Source organism: Microtus pennsylvanicus, chromosome X (genome assembly GCF_037038515.1).
Source record: "Microtus pennsylvanicus isolate mMicPen1 chromosome X, mMicPen1.hap1, whole genome shotgun sequence".
Taxonomy (NCBI): domain Eukaryota; kingdom Metazoa; phylum Chordata; class Mammalia; order Rodentia; family Cricetidae; genus Microtus; species Microtus pennsylvanicus.
The window spans coordinates 105,123,575-105,142,554 of record NC_134601.1 but is presented as its reverse complement, the minus strand read 5'-3'; positions in this window follow the sequence as shown (position 1 = coordinate 105,142,554).

Below are 18,980 nucleotides of genomic sequence, written 5' to 3'. Positions count from 1 at the left end.
CTGAATGGGAAAAGATCTTCACTAACCCCACATCAGAGAATGGACTGAGCTCCAAAATATATAAAGGACTCAAGAAATTAGACATTAAAATTCTAAATAACCTAATTAAAAATGGTATACTTAACTAATCAGAGAATTCTCAACAGAAGAATTTCAAGTAGCCAAAAGATACTTAAGGACATGTTAAACTTTCTTAGCTATCAGGGAAATGCAAATCAAAACAACTCTGAGCTACCATCTTATACCTGTAAGAATGGCTAAGATCAAAACCACTAATGATAGCTTATGTTAGAAAGAATGTGGGGTAAGGGGAACACTCATCCATTGCTGGTGGGAATGCAAACTCATGCAACCACTTTGGATTTCAATGTGTCAGTTTCTCAGGAACCTGGGAATCAACCTACCCCAGGATCCAGCAATACCACTCTTGGGAATATACCCAAAGATGCTCAATTACACTACAAAAGCATTTGATCAACTATGTTCATAGCAGCATTATTTGTAATAGCCAGAACCTGGGGAAAAAAAAAACTTTGAGGCCCCTCAACAGAATAATGGCTAAAGAAAATATGGCACATCTACACATTAGAGTACTACTCAGCAGTAAAAAACAATGACATCTTGAATTTTGCATGCAAATGGATGGAATTAAAAAACACTATCCCGATTTATGTAACCTAGACCTAAAAAATGAGACTGCAGTATGTACTCACTCATAAGTGGATACTGGCCATAAACAAAGGACATTGAGCCTATAGTTCATGATCCTAGAAAAACTAAGTAATGATATGAACCCAAAGAAAAACATATATAGATCCACCTGGAAACAGACAAGATTTCCTGACAAAATTTGGGAGCATGGGGGCAATGGTTAGAAGGAAGCGGAGAAGAGGAGGGTTGAGGAGAACTTGGGGGAATGGAATAGTCGAGATGGAGGAAGGACAGAGATGAAAGCAAGGAAAGAGATATCTTGATTGAGGGAGCCAGTACCTGGTTAGCAAGAAACCTGGCTCTATAAAAATTACCAGGAATCCACAAGGATGATCCCCACTAAGGCCCTAAGGAGAGGGTTCTGAACTGGCCTTGTCCTGTAGTCAGACTGATGATTATCTTAAATATCACCATAGAACCTTTGTCCAACAACAGATGAAAACAGAAGCAAAGACCCACATTGGAGTGCTGAACTGAGGTCCCAAGATCTAGTTTAAGAGTGGAAGAAGTGAGAGTATGTGCAAGGAAGTCAAGACCATGAGGTGTTCATCCACTGAGACAGTTTGCTTGAGCTAATGGGAGCTCACCAACTCTAACTCCACTGGCAGTGAACACTCATGGGATCAAACTAGTCCCTCTGAATGTGGTTGATTGTTGGGGCAGACTGAGGGGCCACTGATAGTGACACTGGGATTTATCTCTTCTGCATGTACTACCTTTTGGGGATCCTATTCTCTTTGGATGTATATCTTGCTCAACCTAGATATAGTAGGGAGGGTCTGGGATTTGCCACAGGGCAGGGTGCATTACCCTCTCTTAGGATTGAGTGGGTAGGGTAGGAGAGTGTGGGAGGGGGTAAGAGAGTGGAAATTTGGATTGGTATTTTTTAAAGTAATAAAATAAAATAATTTTAACAACAGTTTCTATTTCACTATGTTTTTATTAGATTAAAAAAACATGAATCCAAATTCCTACTTCCTCTCTTCCTCCCATTCCCTCTACACACCCTCTCACTCCACCCCCTCTAATCCCAAGAGAGGGTAAGGCACTTTTCTTTGTGGAAGGTTTATAGATCTATAGACAGCCTACTTGCTTCTCTCAGGGGTTGGCTGTGAGTTTTCAGGGAGTGACTAAAACAGATGAGGACTGTAATAAAACGAGGAGAGAAAGGGTGTTTAGGAGGGGAAGGTTCATGAGATTCACAAAAGATGTGGGCAGAAGGGAAAGGAATGCTGCGTAAGGTGTTCTGTTGCAGAGACAGGGATGAGAATAGTGGATGGGGCTTGAAGGAGAGGAGAAAGTGATGGAGGAAGGTCATTGGTTAAGTAATAAAGAAACTGCTTGGCCTCATAGGTTAAAACATAGGTGGGAGGAGTAAACAGAACAGAACGCTCCCCTCTCCCGGGTAGACGCACGCACGGAAGCAAGCCGCCAGGTCAGACATGCTGAATCTTTCCCGGTAAGACCGGTGCTACACAGTTTATTAGAAATGGGTTGATGGGATATCAGAATTAGCCAGTAAGGGCTAGAGCTAATGGGCCAAGCAGGGTTTAATAGAATACAGTTTGTGTGTTGTTATTTCGGGTAAAGCTAGCTGGTGGTGGGAGCTGGGTGGCAGAATGCAGCCCGCAGCTCGTACTACAAGAGAGTGGTAAAGATCTTCAGTTTCCTTATCTGTTTCCCTCTCTTGCTCAGCTGGTGTATTCATAGAATATGCCTGCTGCAATTGGAGGCCAGGATATTCTTTCCCTGGCCTTTCTAGTTGGTGTGTTTCAAATGAAGGTGTGTTCTTTTTGAAGCTAGAATATTTGGATAAGCCTGGAGAAGAAAGGTTAGAGAAGATCTTTGTGATCCTTTGGGATGGGGTCAGAGAGGACAGGGAGACTGAAGCAAGTGTTCTGCTACATGGTGGGGATGAGAGGGGCAGATTTGTGACTAGAGGAGCAGAAGGAGGTGTAAATATACGCTGTCAGTCTGTTTGTTTCCCTGTTAGCTATGTCCTTTGTGTTAACAGGGAATGTCAGCTTGAGTTGTCCTGGAATAAAGCAAAAAATGGGGAGAGGAATGTTAGATGGGAAAGATATATGAGAACCACATGACATGAGAGAAGTAGCAGGGAAGGAATTTCAAATGATTTACCAAGAGCAAAGCTTCAAGATTTTTCAGTGCTGTCATTGAAAAGATACTTTTTTTGGTGACCTAGACACTGGGTACATCACCCATTATACATTTTCATGTAACAAATCCTAATTAAACTCATTGGGGAAAATGACAAGAAAATCGAAGGTGTCTAGGAGACAAGAGAGGAAATTTGGGCTAAATATGATCACAATTTGTGTGTGTGTGTGTGTGTGTGTGTGTGTGTGTGTGTGTGTTTGTAAATATCAATGTAACAGATTTAAGTTCAATGGGTTTGAGAGTGATATTGTCCTTGGGAAACTGACTTGTTGAAATATAGTAGAAGGCGCAGTTAAAGAAGAGGAACAGGAAAATAAAAAGACAATTTTGCTTTTCCTTTTATGTCTACAATAAAAACTGCATAAAATCTATTTTGTATCTTAACAATCTTCTTTAAAAGTTTGAAAACATAGGCACTGAAGAGATTACTCAGCAGAAGAGCTCTTGCTATTCTTGAAGAAGACACAGGGTCAGTTCCCAGATCACGTGTGATGGTTCATAGTAGCCTCTAACTCTAGTCCTAGGTGATCCAATTACCTGATCTTGGGTCACAGCACACCCATATAAAGCACAGATACACATGCAGGCAAAATACTCATACACATAAATATAAAATAAATAAGTTTATTAAATTTTGAAAACATGAATCCAAACACAAACATTTTCATTAATGGAGAGGAAGGTTCAAGGACATTATAGGCTTACAAGATAATTTATGTGGATAGAGGTATAGTTTTTGTGAGACAGTAAAGGTCTGATGTGAAAATTACAGGTTCTATCCTCATGTCTATAAAAATGAATAAATGAAAGAAATTTAAGAAGTTTATAATATCAAGGAAACATCCCTGAAAGGAGTATCTCTACAAGAAGATCTTCGGGAGTGGCAGGGGAGATGACTCAACTTTTAAGAGTACTTGCTGCTCTTAAAAATTATCCTCAGCTTCTGTCTCTTGGCATAGTGTGAGAAGTTTCTATATAGGCAACTAAAGAATAAAAGTCGTTGATGGTCTTACCTAGCTTGAAACTCCAACTCAACATGTTAGACAAGCTAGGCACCCTATAGAAATACTGGTGTGATTGGGAGGTATAAACAATTGTTTTCTGACTGCATGTAAAATTTGATCCATGGGACAGAAAAATGCCTGATACTGTAAAACTGATCACAATTCTATGGTTAGGAAGGTTATAGGCCCTAAAGGAAATCTTCTACTGATGTTTTTCTAAATGGTAATTTGCACTTTTCATTGAGTTTTCTGTAATCCAAGTGAGTTTACAAAATACAGTAAGTAGTGCACAGTCACTTTGTAAGCACTCAAATTCATTCCCCACTCATTGACATAGGGGTGATTTCTAGTCCTGGAAGCTCCATTTATACAGTGGTCTATTAATTCTGTCTTTAAAAACACACACACAGATATATATATGTGATATACAATTATATTACAATTACTTGCATTATTCATTATAATATCCTATTGTCACATTTCTAAAACCTATACTTGACAAAATTGGAAAATCTAAAAAAATGGAGAACTTTCTTGATATGTACCACATACCAAAATTAAATCCAGACCAGATAAACAATTTAAACAGAGCCATAACCCTAAAAAAAAAAATAGATACAGTCACTAATTGTCTCTCCTAAAAAGAAAGAAAAAAGGCCAGAGCCAGATGATTTTAGCACAGAATTCTATCAGAATTTCAAATTGTTAATACCAATACTTCACAAATCATTCCATACAACAGAAACAGAAGGAAGATTGCCAAATTCTTTTAATGAGACCACAATTACCCTGATAGCCAAACCAAACACAGATGCAACAAAGAAAAAAATTACAGACCAATCTCCCTCATGAACAATGATGAAAAAATATTCAACAAAATACTGGCAAACCGAATCCAAGAACACATGCAAAAAAAATCATCTCCCAGGCTCAAGTAGGCTTCATCCCAAAGATGCAGAAATGGTTCAAAATATGAAAATCTGTCAATGTAATTTACCATATAAAAAAATTGAAAAAAAAACCCATCACATTAGATGCTAAAAAATTCTTTGACAAAATCTAACACCCTTTTATGATAAAGGTTCTGGGAAGGACAGGGATTCAAGGTATATGCCTAAACATAATAAAGGCAATTTACAAGTCTGTAGCCAACATAAAATTAAATGGAGAGAAACTAAAAGAGATTCCACTAAAATCAGGGAAAAGTCTGCTCACTTTCTCCACATCTATTAACTATAGTACTTGAGGGTCTACCTAAACCAATATGGCAACAAAATAAGATCAAGCGGATACAAATTGGAAACGAAGAAGTCAAATTTCACTATTTGCAGGTGATATGAAAGTATACAATAGTGACCCCCAAAACTCTGCCAAGGAAGTCTTTTAGCTGAAAAATACCTTGAGTAATGTTTCTAAATATAAGATTAACTCAAAAAATTCAGTAGCTTTCCTATTTAAAAAGTATAAAAGGAACGGACAGAAATAGAGAAACAACGCCCTTTACAATAGCCACAAACAATATAAAATATCTTGGGGTAAATCTAATCAAACAAGGGAAAGATCTATATGAGAATTATTTTAAGTCTTTGAAAAAAGATATTGGAAAAGTGTTCAGAAAATGAAAAGATTTTCCATTCCCATGGATTAGTAGGATTAACATAGTAAAAATGGCAATCTTACCAAAAGCAATCTACAGATTCATTGCAATCCCGATCAACATCTAAGTACAACTCTACACAGACCTCAAAAAAACAATATTTATCTTAATATAAAAACAAAAAATACAGAATATCTAAAACAATTCTGTACAATGAAGTAAATTTTTAAGTATCTGTGTCTGTCATTTCAACCTTTACTATAAGTCTATGATAATAAAAGTACTTGGTATGGGCATAACAACAGACGCATGAATCAGTGTAACCAAACTGAAGGCCATGACATAGCCACACACACCTACGAACACCTCATTTTTAACAAAGAAGTCAGAGGTACACAACGAAAAAAAGAAAGCATCTTCAACAAATGATGGCATGTAGAAGAATACAAATAGATTCACATCTATCATCCTGGATAAAACTCAAGTCCAAATGGATCAAAGGCCTCAATATAAATCTAGTTACAATGAACCTGATAGAAAAGAAAGTGGGAAGTAGGCTTGAACTTGTTGTTATATGAGATAATTCCTGAATATAATTCCAGTAGTACAGACACTGAGATGGACAATTAACAAATGGGACTTCCTGAAAGTATAAAGCTTCTGTAAAGCAAAGGACATTGTCAGTAAAACAAAACAGCAGCCTACAGAATGGAAATAGATCTTCACCAACCCCACAATTGCCAGAGGACTAGTATTCAAAATATTTAAAGAAAACAGGAATGTAGTCACCAAAATACCAAATAATCTAATTAAAAATGTACTATAGATCTAATAAGAGATTTCTCAACAAAGCAAACTCAAATGTCCAAAAGATATTTAAGAAATTGCTCAAAATCCTTAATCATCAGGGGAATGCAAATCAAAGTGATTCTAAAATAACATCTTATACCTGTCAGAATGGCCAAGATTAAAAATGATAATGACAGTCTATGTTGGAGAGGATGTGGAGTAAGGGGAACACTCTTTCACTGCTGGTGGATGTACAAACTTATTCAGCTTAAAGCCACTTTGAAAACCAATTTGGCAGTTTCTCAGAAAACTAACTATCCAACAATGTTTCTCTTGGGCATATTCCCCAAAGAATGCTCAACCATACCATAAGATGCTTACTTAACTATGTTCATAGAAGCATTATTTGTGAGAATAAAAACCTGGAAACAACATAGATGCCCCTGAATTGAAGAATGGATAAAGAAAATGTGGTATAACTACATAATGCAATATTACTCAGCAGAAAAAGACAATGGCATCATGAAATTTGCAGGCAAATGGATGGAACTTGAAAAAATTATCCTGAGTGAGATAATTCAGACTCAGAATAACATACATGGTATGTAGTCACTCATAAGTGGATATTAGATGTAAAGCAAAGGATAGCCAGGCTACAAACCTCATCCCCAGAGAAACTAGGCTCTCTTGGGAAGAAGAAATAGATAAGATCTCCATGGTGAATTGGGAGTTGTGGGAAGTATAATGGATGAGAACATAAGGGATCAGGATGGTTGAACTGCGGTTGAAACAGAGTGGGAGAGTGATGAGAGAGATATCTTGGTAGAAGGGCCATTATGGGGTTTTGGAGAAACCTGGTGCCAGGGAACTTCAAAGGAATCCATAAGGATGATTCCAGCTAATACTCCTAGCAACAGCAAAGACAGTGTGTGAACTGGCTTTTCCCTGTAATCAGATTGTTGACTACCCTAATTGTCATCATAGAGCCTTCATCTAGCACCTGATAGAAGTAGATGTAGAGATCCACATCCAAGAACTGGGCTGAGGTCCATGAATCCAGATAAAGAGAGGGTGGAAATATTTTATGAGCAAGCGGTAAAGTCATGATCTTGATGGAGAAAGCAACAGAGACAGCTGACCTTAGCTTGTGGGAACCCAGGGACTCTGGACAGGTAGGGAGCCGGCATGGGACTGAACTAAGCCCACTGTATCTGGGTGACAGGTGTGATGTGGGAGTGTCATATATTAATCTATTGATTTCATTGGTTAAGCAATAAAGAAACTGCTTGGCCCTGATAGGTTAAAACCTAGGTGGGAGAAGTAAACAGAACAGAATGCTGGGAGGAAGAGGAAGTGAGCTCAGAGATGCTATGCTTCCCCTCTCTGGGCCAGACGCCATGAAGCAAGCTGCCAGGTCAGACATGCTGGATCTTTCCCGGTAAGACTGATGCTACACAGATTACTAGAGATGGGTTGATCGGGATATGAGAATTAGCCTGTAAGGGCTAGAGTTAATGGGCCAAGCAGTGTTTAAAAAAATACAGTTTGTGTGTTGTTATTTCGGGGCATAAGCTAGCAGGCGGCCAGGGTGCTGGGAATGCAGCCCCACCACTCCTATTACTACAGGAGTGTAACTTGGTCTTTTGTGGGGCCCCTAGTAATGGGACCAGGACCTATCTCTGATGCATGAGCTGGCTCTTTGGAACCTATTCCCTATCGTGGGCTACCTTGTTCAGGCTTGATGCAGGAGAGAGGAGTTTGGTTCTACCTCAGCTTGGTATGCCATGCTTTTCTGATTCTCATTGGATGCCTTTCCACATCTGAATGGAGACAGAGGAGGAATGGATATGGGGAAGGAGGATAGAAGGAAGGCAGGTGGAGGGAATAGGAGGCGAGGAAGGATGGGAAAGTGTGGTTGATATGTAAAATAAATTTAAAATGGTGAATAATAAAATAAATTATCCTTTATGGCATTTTGGCTTTATTTTAATGTGGAAACAAAATTTAGATCATTGGGGATCATTTTGCATTTGAATTACAACTTGACCTTGGACCAATTACTTTGATTCAGGTGGCTAGGATCATGAACCCCAAACTAAGTTATGAAAGAGAACAAGAAAAGGACACACACATACAAATATAGTGAAACTGGGATTATGAGGGTTATGCTATTGCCAGAACGTGGGATCTCAGCATGTTTGTTAGGTTCAGGATAGGGGAAGGCCAGTAGTCACAGGTGTAAACATACCAAGTTGGAAGCTATAGTTAGTAGTCTTACACACACTAATGACTCATTCATAGACACTCATACCTAGATGCCCAAGAATAATTTGTTACCACTATTGAGCCTGGTCTATATCAGTGTGTGTGTGGTGGAGGTGAGTGCAGTTTTACCAACTTTCTACTTTCTTCTGGGTCTGAGGCCTTGGGTTCTGAACAAATGGTTGACTATGTCAGCAATGTAATTTTAGCCAGGACTTCATTCATGGGTTTCTCTGCCCCTTTCACCCAATTCTTTTGAACTGTGTAATTCCTTTTCTCCAATTTGACAGTATTAAAATATGCACATTATAAACAAACATGAATTATTTCTGATAAACAATATCTACAATAGGCCAACAGTACTCTTGGGTGTATCTTCGAATGATTTTTTGACAGAGGCAGTATAGAATGTTGATCAGTTTGATTAGTTAACTGGATTACAATAGGTTTCTTACATGAGATAGTGACACAGTCACATGACATATAAATATAATACTTGTAAAGTATTATTATCCACAAGAAATCCTAACTTGGAGGCATGGCTTTTCATCATTTTTATCATTTATCATCTCCCACTTAAGATACAGTCCCTAAGAAATATTATGTTTGAATTTGTTTTCAGATCACTGTTTACAAGATGTTAACTTTAGGTGTGAAGGTTTTTTTTGAGTTTTTAAAATTCTGCTTAAATAATTTGGCTCAAAGTAGGGAGAATGCTAGGAGAAGAAATGGGGTAAATATGGATCAGTCTTGAGCTGAAGCACACTAGCAGGGGTAAAATAAAAGTTATATACTTAAATCTCTCTTTGTCAAAAAATTAAATAAATTAAATCAAGATAATGAGAGTAATAAAGCTATCTTCATTGTGACATAGGATTGAAATGTCATCTTTACTATTTAATCATATGTCTCAAATAAGTTGAACTTTACTTAGAACACATTCATTTAATGAAGATCATACATACAATTTTCTCAAAATTAATATCAAATGTCAGATACTCCAAAACCCACAACTAATAATAGTTATTAGTAGAACATGCTTTTTAACCAGAGGTCATGCCAACAGTCAGAACTCCAGGTAGGCTGTTGGCATATTGACTCCACCCGTGTTCTTGGTGCCCACTCACATCCCAAATACCTACATCCCTCCTAATTGCCATGTCCCTGCTCCCAATTCATAGGAGACTCCCTGATTGACCAAATGCCAGATAGGTCACCAGAATTCCAGACAGGTCATTGCTCCAATATGCCCCAACACTTTTGGTTCCTCCTGCAACAATATTCCCAATCCCTCCACTCCTTCTCATCACCCAGGCTCCAGGGGCTAAACTAAGACCACACACAACAGTGGCCAGAAGACCCAAGGTGAAATTGAAACCAAGAAACAAAATATCCATCCATCACAGACAAACCCAGAAATCAGTACTTAGACCTATAATCACCCCAAACTTAGAAGCCTACACTTCAGCATATTAGCACAATTAATTACAGCAATAGAAATATGTCTCCACCAGAGCCCAGCTATCCGTCCACTGCAATCCCTAAATATTCCAACACAGATGAAGGACAAGAAGAAGACCATAAACCTAACTTTATGAAGATAAAGGAGTTCATTAAAGAAGAAATGAATAAGCCCTTTTGAAATAATATGGAATAAACAAAAAATTAAGGAAATTAATAAATCCATTATAGAAAGCAAGCTAAGAATGTCCAAAATCAGTTGAGGAAATGAATAACATGTTCAAGACTTAAAAATAAAAATTAAGTAATAATGAAAACACAAACTGAGGCAAATCTGGAAATGGAAAATCTAGGTAAGTCAATAAGAACTGCAGACACAAACATCCTCAACAGAATACAAGATATGGAAAAGTAAATCCCAGTCACTGAAGATACAATGGAAGAAAAAGATACACCAGTCAAACAAAATGTTAAATCTAAAAACAATTCTGACACAAAATATCCAGAAAATCTGGGACACTATTAAAAGAACAAATTTGAGAATAATGGGAATAGAAGAAGAAGCATTCCAGCTCAAAGTTACACAGAAAATATTTTCAACAAAATCACAGAAGAAATTTTTCCTAATCTAAAGAAGGAGATGATTATAAAGGTACAAGATGCATATAGAAAACCAAATAGATTAGACCAGAAAATAAAGTCTCTGAGACACGTAATAATTAAAACACTAGACAAACAGAACCAAGAAAGAATATTACAATTGTAAGCATAAAAAGAGCAAGTAACATATATAGGCAGACCTATGAAAATTACACTCGACTTCACAATGGAGACTCTAAAAGCCACAAGGGCCTGGACAGATGTCTTGTTACACACAAAGAGACAAACAGTGGCCAATATAGATTCTTTAGTTCAGTAAAATTTTCATTCATCCTATGTAGAAAAAAACAATATATTCCATTTAAAGTCAAATTTAAACAATATCTATCTACAAATCCAGCCTGTTAGAAGTCAATAGAAGGAAATTTCAAACCCATGGAAGTTAACTCCACCCATGAAACACAGGAAATGAATAATCTCACACCAGCAAAACCAAAAGGAAGGAATCACACACAAACTACAGATACATGCACACACACACACATACACATACACGCACGCACTCCACCACCACCACCCACAACAGCAAAAACAAAATAAAAAGAATAAAAATAATTAGTTATTGATTTCTGCCAATTTAAATGTTATCAATTCCACCATGAAAAGACATAGACAAAAACAAGGGATCCAAAATCAGGATTGATTCTTCTGCTGCACACAAAAAACATACCTCAACAACAAAGATAACATTACCTCACAGTAAAGGTTTGGAAAAAGATTTCTCAAGCAAGTGGACACAAGAAGCAAGCTGGTATAGCTATTCTAATATCTAACAAAAGAGACTTCTATTCAAAATTAATCAAAAGAGACAGGAAAGAACACTTCGTACTGATCAAAGGAAAAAGCCACTAAAATGTATTTAATTTCTTAACAACTAGGACCCAAAACCAAGGACACCCACGTTTGTAAAAGAAACATTATTAAAGACTAAATCACAAATTGACCTTCACACATTGATAGTGGAATGTCACTCAATAACCCATTATCATGAAGGAACAGGTCATCCAGACAAAAACTAAACAGAGAAATACTGGAGCAAACAGATATTAAAAAACAAAATGACCTGACAGATATCTACAGCCTATTTTGCCCAAACACAAAAGAATATAAATTCTTCTCAGCACCTCATGGAAATTTCCCCCAAATTTACCACATAATCACACACAAAGTAATTTGAAACAGACAAGACAATTGGAATAACCCTTTGCATTTATCCTATCAGACCACTGCAGATTAAAGTGAATTTAAACCAAACAGATACCACAGAAAGCCTACAATTTCATGGAAACTGAACAACTCTCTAGTGAATGAAAACAGGGTCCATACAGAAATATAGAAAGAACTTAAAGAGTCTTGAAAACCCTGTGAAAATGAGTACAAAACATATACAAACTCATGAGACACAAAGGAAATGGTGCTGAGGAAAGTATGTCAGGCCTACATAAAAAAAAATGGGGAGCTCTCATTCTAGGAACCTACCAACACATCTGAAATATCTAGAACAAAAAGAAGTAAGCACACTCAAGAGAAGATGATGGAAAGAAATAATCAAACTGACACTGAAATCAATGAAATAGAAAAAATGCCTTGAGAGGCAGGGTGTGTTATAGATATCCCATGTAGGGCTAAGCACTCCAAAGTCCCTTATTTTCTGCATGTTGACCAGTTTTGGGTTTCTGTGCTACTATATACTACATAAAGTAGCTTCTGTGATGAGGTTCAAGTTTATCACTTATTTGAAGTTCAGTTTGAATTCTGGGTTCAGACTTTAAGCAGTCCTCCATCAGCTCGATAGGCTGGTGCTTGATGAGGGAGCAGGGAAAGAAAAGGACTGGTTCTGAGGATCTCCAATTAGGATTTTGGTTCTGGTTCAATGTAATCCTGAGGTCTAGTGGTAGCTGGATTGCTAACAGTGTGGGAAGAGAGGGTAAAGTCCCTACCCAAATTTGTGGTTTAATTTTGTCCATATACCACGCCTAAATGCAATTATTTAATTTCTAGTTGTTTTTTTTAAAGAAAATTACTTTCCTTCCATCATTACGGAAAACTTAAATCTACTTGTTTCTTCTAACCAAGCTCCTTTGTGCTTTTTCTAAATGAAATCTCTAGCTTGCTTTTGTATCCATAGGAAGCTTGTGTTCTCAACACTGTTCATTGTCATAATAGTTTCTATTTGTCAAAGAACCTATAGAAAAATTCCAAATCTGGTAATTTGGCTGGCAAAAGTAAGGAATTTAAAAGAAGCCACAGGATCAAATGTAATTTTATTCTCTTCCCTTAATGCTAGTTATCATTTTCAAGCCTGTAGTGCTCCTTGTTTAAAGTTCCTCATCAATGAGGATTAGTCATTCTTTTTTTTAATTTCTTCCATGATGTTCTTTTATATGTCTTAGACTGAGTTTCTTCCATGTACTTTTCAATACATTGTAATTTATTATATACTATTAACCATCATGAATTCTCCAAGATGAATTCATAAGAAATCAACTATCATTCTTTGTATTCCTAAGGCATAAAATCAATGTTTAAAGTTAACTTTTAGTTAACAGTATCATCATTTATTATTATTTATTAATACGTCGTCAGAATCACGACTTTCAAAGTGAAAGCATAACAAAACAAGTGTTTTGGACTATTGAAGTAAGAATATACAAATGCCAGTTAACCCAGCTGACTCAATTATTAATTGAACCAAAATCATTGACTAATAGATCCTGCTGAGACATGGATACAAAAGAAATATCATTCTCCTGGTTAACACATAATATATTAAAGCATAAAAAATCATTCTCTTTGCTTTACAGGTGTAGTCAGACCTTTTTGTCAGGACCAGTGGCTCCCCAATAATGACACAGAGACTTATTATTAAATATAAAGACTTGACCAATAGCTTAGGGTTGTTACTAAGTAGCTCACAACTAAAACTAACCATTTTTTTTATCAATATACTTTTTGTTTCATGACTTTATTACCTTTACTTTGCACTGCCCATGTTGCTTCTTCTCCATCTGGTTGATTACTCCAACTTCTTCTTCCCAGAGTCCTCTGTGTCTGGTTGTCCCAACTATACCTCCTGCCTAACTAATAGCTGTTCAGCTTTTTATTTAAACCTATAGGAAGGGACCTTGGCAAAGACACATCCTCACATTGTGCAAAAAGATTATTCCACAGCTTATAGGTGCTTTGATATGGACACTTTAAGTAGAAGCTGAGCCGACAGAATGCAAGAAGTCAGATCAGTGATTCACAAATGTTAATAATATGTTAATGATATTATTATACTGCAATTTTAGATGAGATAAGAAATAAGCATTTGTAGTGAACTGAGCTCCCCAGTGATATTAGTAATGTTTGAATCTGAACTTTAGGTAGCAAGGAGTAAAACTAGTAAGAATAGAAATCATGGAATGGAATATGTTTTTTGAGAGAGGAGAGAACATGAAACTGACATAGATAAGAAAATATATGTGGATTTTTGTGAGCATGCAAGATATATAAGCCTTTCCTTCTCATATATGGATGTGAAGGTGATTTAGATGCCACATCTATCATCCCACTGATGGTTAGATTTAATTCAGTTGCCTAGATGGGTGTTGCCTGCCTCCCTCCCTCATGACTCCACGTTTTTCCCTCCAAAATTTGTGCACTTGATTAAGAGAACCAGCTTCCAAGATATAGGCAGTCCTTTTGTTCTTCTTCTTCTTTTTTCTGAAAAGAGTTTAAGAGCAGCTGTGTATCCCTGGTAGAACCTCTAAACAAACACACAAGTAGTCACAGATGTTTCATAAATTCATTATTATAACATGACATTTCACATGTTTTCCCCAGAAATTTATGAAGGGACATATTTACATCCAATTTTGCTATGAGTAAAGTATTTGAATAGCTATATAAGCAAATCAAGAGAAGAACTGAAAAGGCAAGGATTGTGAAAAATGACTGGATAATAAAGGATCATGAAATGAGGGGTTTGAGCAAATTGCTAAATCTCCTAGGGATTGGGAGGCCTTAGCTGACATCTGGATTTCAATAATGTAATAATTGTGATCAATGTCTACCATATGTCTGGCATTCCACCTTATGAAAATTACTTTATTAATCCTCACAACAATCAGTGGTGTATCATCCTATTTTATAAAGGAGGAAACTGAATTTACTGGTGTGGCCCAAGTTACACAATCATCAGGTTCCATAATGAATGTTTTAACCTTGAGCTTCCTCAATTAAAAGAATGTTTCTGTGTTTACTAAATTTTAAACATCTTTAAAACAAAGAGGAATTATGTAATAGATGTAAGCTTAAGGAAAGTGGAAACATAATTGAGGGAATAGAATAACACTAAACTTCAAAATTATATTGGTATTTTTTCACCTATGTTTGTTTGAACTTGACTGAAATGACATTTTGAATTGTGATAGATTGCAGATATATCTTATTTACTCACTTTACAGGCTAATTTGAAAAGGTGAAATCTAGAGGTGAGAGCTGCACTAAAATGAAATTTCTAAAAGGGCTTTCTTTTCCCACTAGGCTCAATCACTTAGCATTGTTGACATTTAAAACCCCCATTTGGAAACCCCAAGGAGTAACTGCTCAGCTGCATTCGTCTATTTGAAAATTGTGAGTATAAATTGCCCCAGGTACCCCCTCATTGTAATCTTTTTTTTACGTCCAACCTTTCCTTTCATCAGTTGAAAGCATCATGATTTGTAAACTGTGGGGTTCATAATTGCCATTTGTTTATGTGAATGCTTTAGACCGCAAAGAAAAGGAATGACCTCTATACCACACACCATACACACACATTCTCACACACAAACACCCATTTAATGAATAATTTTCTGATTCTGCAGAAGCAGACTCTGCCAAAACACAAGAGAAACATTTCCAGATACAATAGGTTTGAGATGTTTACATCACAAAGGTTAATTCATGAGAAAGAATACAACACTGCTTGATTTTCAGCATATCAACATAGATAAAGATAAATAACTGTTTATTTAGTTAATTTTGATAGTCTCAAGAAGTAATCTTGACTTGTCTTAAACTCCCTAATTAGCTGATGATAACCTTGAACTGCTAAACTTCCTGCCTCCATATCTGGAGTCCTGGGATTGCAAGCATATATTGTCAGGCCCAGCTTATATGGTGCTGGCCAAGGAACTCAGGGTCTTGTGTGTGTTAGGCTATCATTCTACCAGCAGAGCTATATCCACTAACCCTAACATCTTCTTTTGTTGCAAGTTGATGCTATATTTGATGGTATAAATTGATGATACTTTAGCAAAGGTTCAAGGCAGGTATTTCTTAAGATATTTCTTCCTGCCTGCAAAGACCTCCATTTGAATGCTCAAATAAAAATAGGCCTGTAGGAAAACAATTTTATGAACATTCACCTGAAATGTACAAAGATAGCTTTAGACAGAATTTAGAGTAATAGAAGATACTTAGCTAATGAGCTCCAAGGAAAGATTGAGGGGGAAAAAAGGAACCAGTTTTCCAGGATGGTTTTTGATGCTGTTTTTCTACTTCTAACTTCACTGATCTGTGCCTAAATTCACAAATAGGCTATGCTTCAATATCACACTCCCTTTCAGCTCCTTTCACCAAACATAAGCTGCAATTCTGAATATTACTTAAGTCTCAACTATTATAGCGTTCATTTCTGAAGCTTTCATTCCTTCTTTTATCAATTAGTTTCCAAGAGTTAGTTACTCTGTACCAGATATAGAAATGACAAATCTCTGTGATGATCTCCAAGTAAAGGCCAAATCAGTTCAGAATCGGGTTTGTGTTGGTAGAGAACTTGATACTACATTGACGGGCAGTGATAGAAACAGAGAAACAAAAAGAATTTATTCCGGCAAAACAAGTTTTGCTTTTAAATGCCTATATTCTCATATTCCTACCTCTTGGGTTCCTCGCTCAAAATTATTTTCATTACAATAAACATATTTATTTTAGAACTAATCCTTTCCATCCAATGTTCTCTAATGTTTTCAATTTCTTTTATGGATTAGAAAATTATTATGGTAATAGATAGTAATATGAAACATCAATTATCATGAAATCAAAACATCAATACAATGTGAATATACTATTATCAACTAAATTAAATCAAATTTAATACAATTTTTAATAATCCAAATTTAATTCAATATTTAAATCAGAATATATATTAGAAAATGATGTAATTCAGTTGTTAGCCGTGGAATTTTAAATTTCTATAACTTGTTTTTTAAAAGGCATGATCAACAATAATCAATTACAGTTATTTGATAATCTTAAATGCAAAATGTTGCATAACATAAGAAACTCCATAGAAGCAGCAGAAAATATATATAACCTAAAAGTCTCTTGATCTCATTAATTTTCATAAGTAACAAGCAGACCTCATGATATTGTAGAATAAATCACTTCACACTTCAGTGGAGTGACCTGAAGAATGGACTTATAAGTAAAACAAGTAAACCTCTAAAGTATTTATCTTTGGTTCTTAGAGAAATGTGTCCATGTTATTGCCAGCCACACTGGAAAGGCATGTTGCCGTTATTTCTAATCTCTAATTGTTTTCCTTACAGAAAATTTGTTTCTCCATACCATCTTTATTCCTCTCTGGGAACAAAAGGGTCTTGACTATGCATGAGTGGAATGATTCCATAATAGAACATCTTTTCTAGGGTCTAGACATCTCCTCCCCCAGCTTCTGATTCCTATATAACCTCAGCCATTTTTTATGCTATCTCTTGGTCAACAAGCTCTGAGCTTCTGGCTGGCTCTGGTCCTGGGTCTCTCTTGGTATACTTGTTCCCTCTGTCCTCTCTCACTCTCCTCTTTCCATTCCCCTCATGATCTGGTTCAGTCTTCTGGCCATGATCAATCTGAACTTTAAGATGCCACTGGCTGTTTTTTCCATCATGTCTACAACAAACCTCTTCAATCAAACTTGGAAGCGGTCCTGTCCTCATTTTTCATTTAATTGCAAATCATTTCTCATGGGCTAGTAGTTCTTTCTTTACAGTTTATTGTGGACTCATTTCATTTCTCAATCTCCAATTATTTCTACTGTAGTTTGTGCAAAAGACACTGTGTATATAATATGTACAAACAAGATAGCCCATAATATATGTGTACTGTCTTACCCCACCTCACTTCAAATTAGCTATCTTTTAGTATCTTTGTTGGATTTCCATTTTTAGGGGAACTATTGGTCTACCATTCTTTCAGTGGAAGTTTGGGAGCCAGTTGAGTTTATAAAATCATTTATTATCAGATGCATAAAAGATATATTGTTTTACCATAAGTTACACAAAAGTTTAACAGTGTCTCTGTTTATTTATTCTGAGATAAATCAACAATATAATTCACCTCAAAATAGTTCGAAATAGCTTTCTACCAAATGAAATTGCTAATAATTTAAGTAGTGTTTTTGGTTTGAAGTCTTTATTTGTAAATGATTGGTAGAGGATTTAAAACATTAGGCGTGTTGTTAGAAATAGCTTAAAAATCACAAATAGTACAAAGAAGCAACTCCAGCAAGCAGCTGAGAGCAATCCAGAAAAAATAAAGTGTGGAGGTTGGAGTATGGGTGGTCAGAATGAGTAATAAGCATGACGGATAAGAAAAATATTAGTTGACTCAAAAAGTTAGGTGGTAGAATTTGGAGGCAAAACAATTGCTTTTAAACTGAGAACATGTTCAATAAATTTTCTTAAAGATTTACTTTGAATGTAAATTATCTACCTGTATGTGAAAGTCCACGTAAAAAGAAGTATTAGAACTCAGGTCATCAGAGTTCATTCTACTTATCTTCCTTGTCTAGTCTTCCAAATTGGCATCAAATAAGTCTTTGGAGATCCAAGTAAAAGAGTCCCTTTGAGTGTGTTCTTGGTTTGTTTATGATGTATCCTCAAGTAATTAAGATGATCGTGGTTGAGAAATAGAAAAGATGGCCAGTTCTATTTACAGTTGTAAGAAACCACGTGTTTTATCTCACCTGGTACTACTTTGCTTCTTAAAATGTGCTATGCCCCTGGAAACAGTTGGTAGAAGAGAAAGACTGTTAAATGCCCTAATACCCATTCCTACACACAAAATATGAGAGCTATTAGGTTGATGATGGTATTGTGTGAGGGGTGGGGAGCATGTGAGGTGCATTCTTCAGGTCATTATCCTTATTTTTGACTTTCACATTAAGTTTCTGAAAGGGTAAATGATCTGGAAAAATGCTTGGTCAATGATCTAGTGAATATATTGTGTATATTGTGTGTGTATTGTGTGTGTGTGTGTGTTTTGAGGCAAGATGGAGAGAAAAAAAT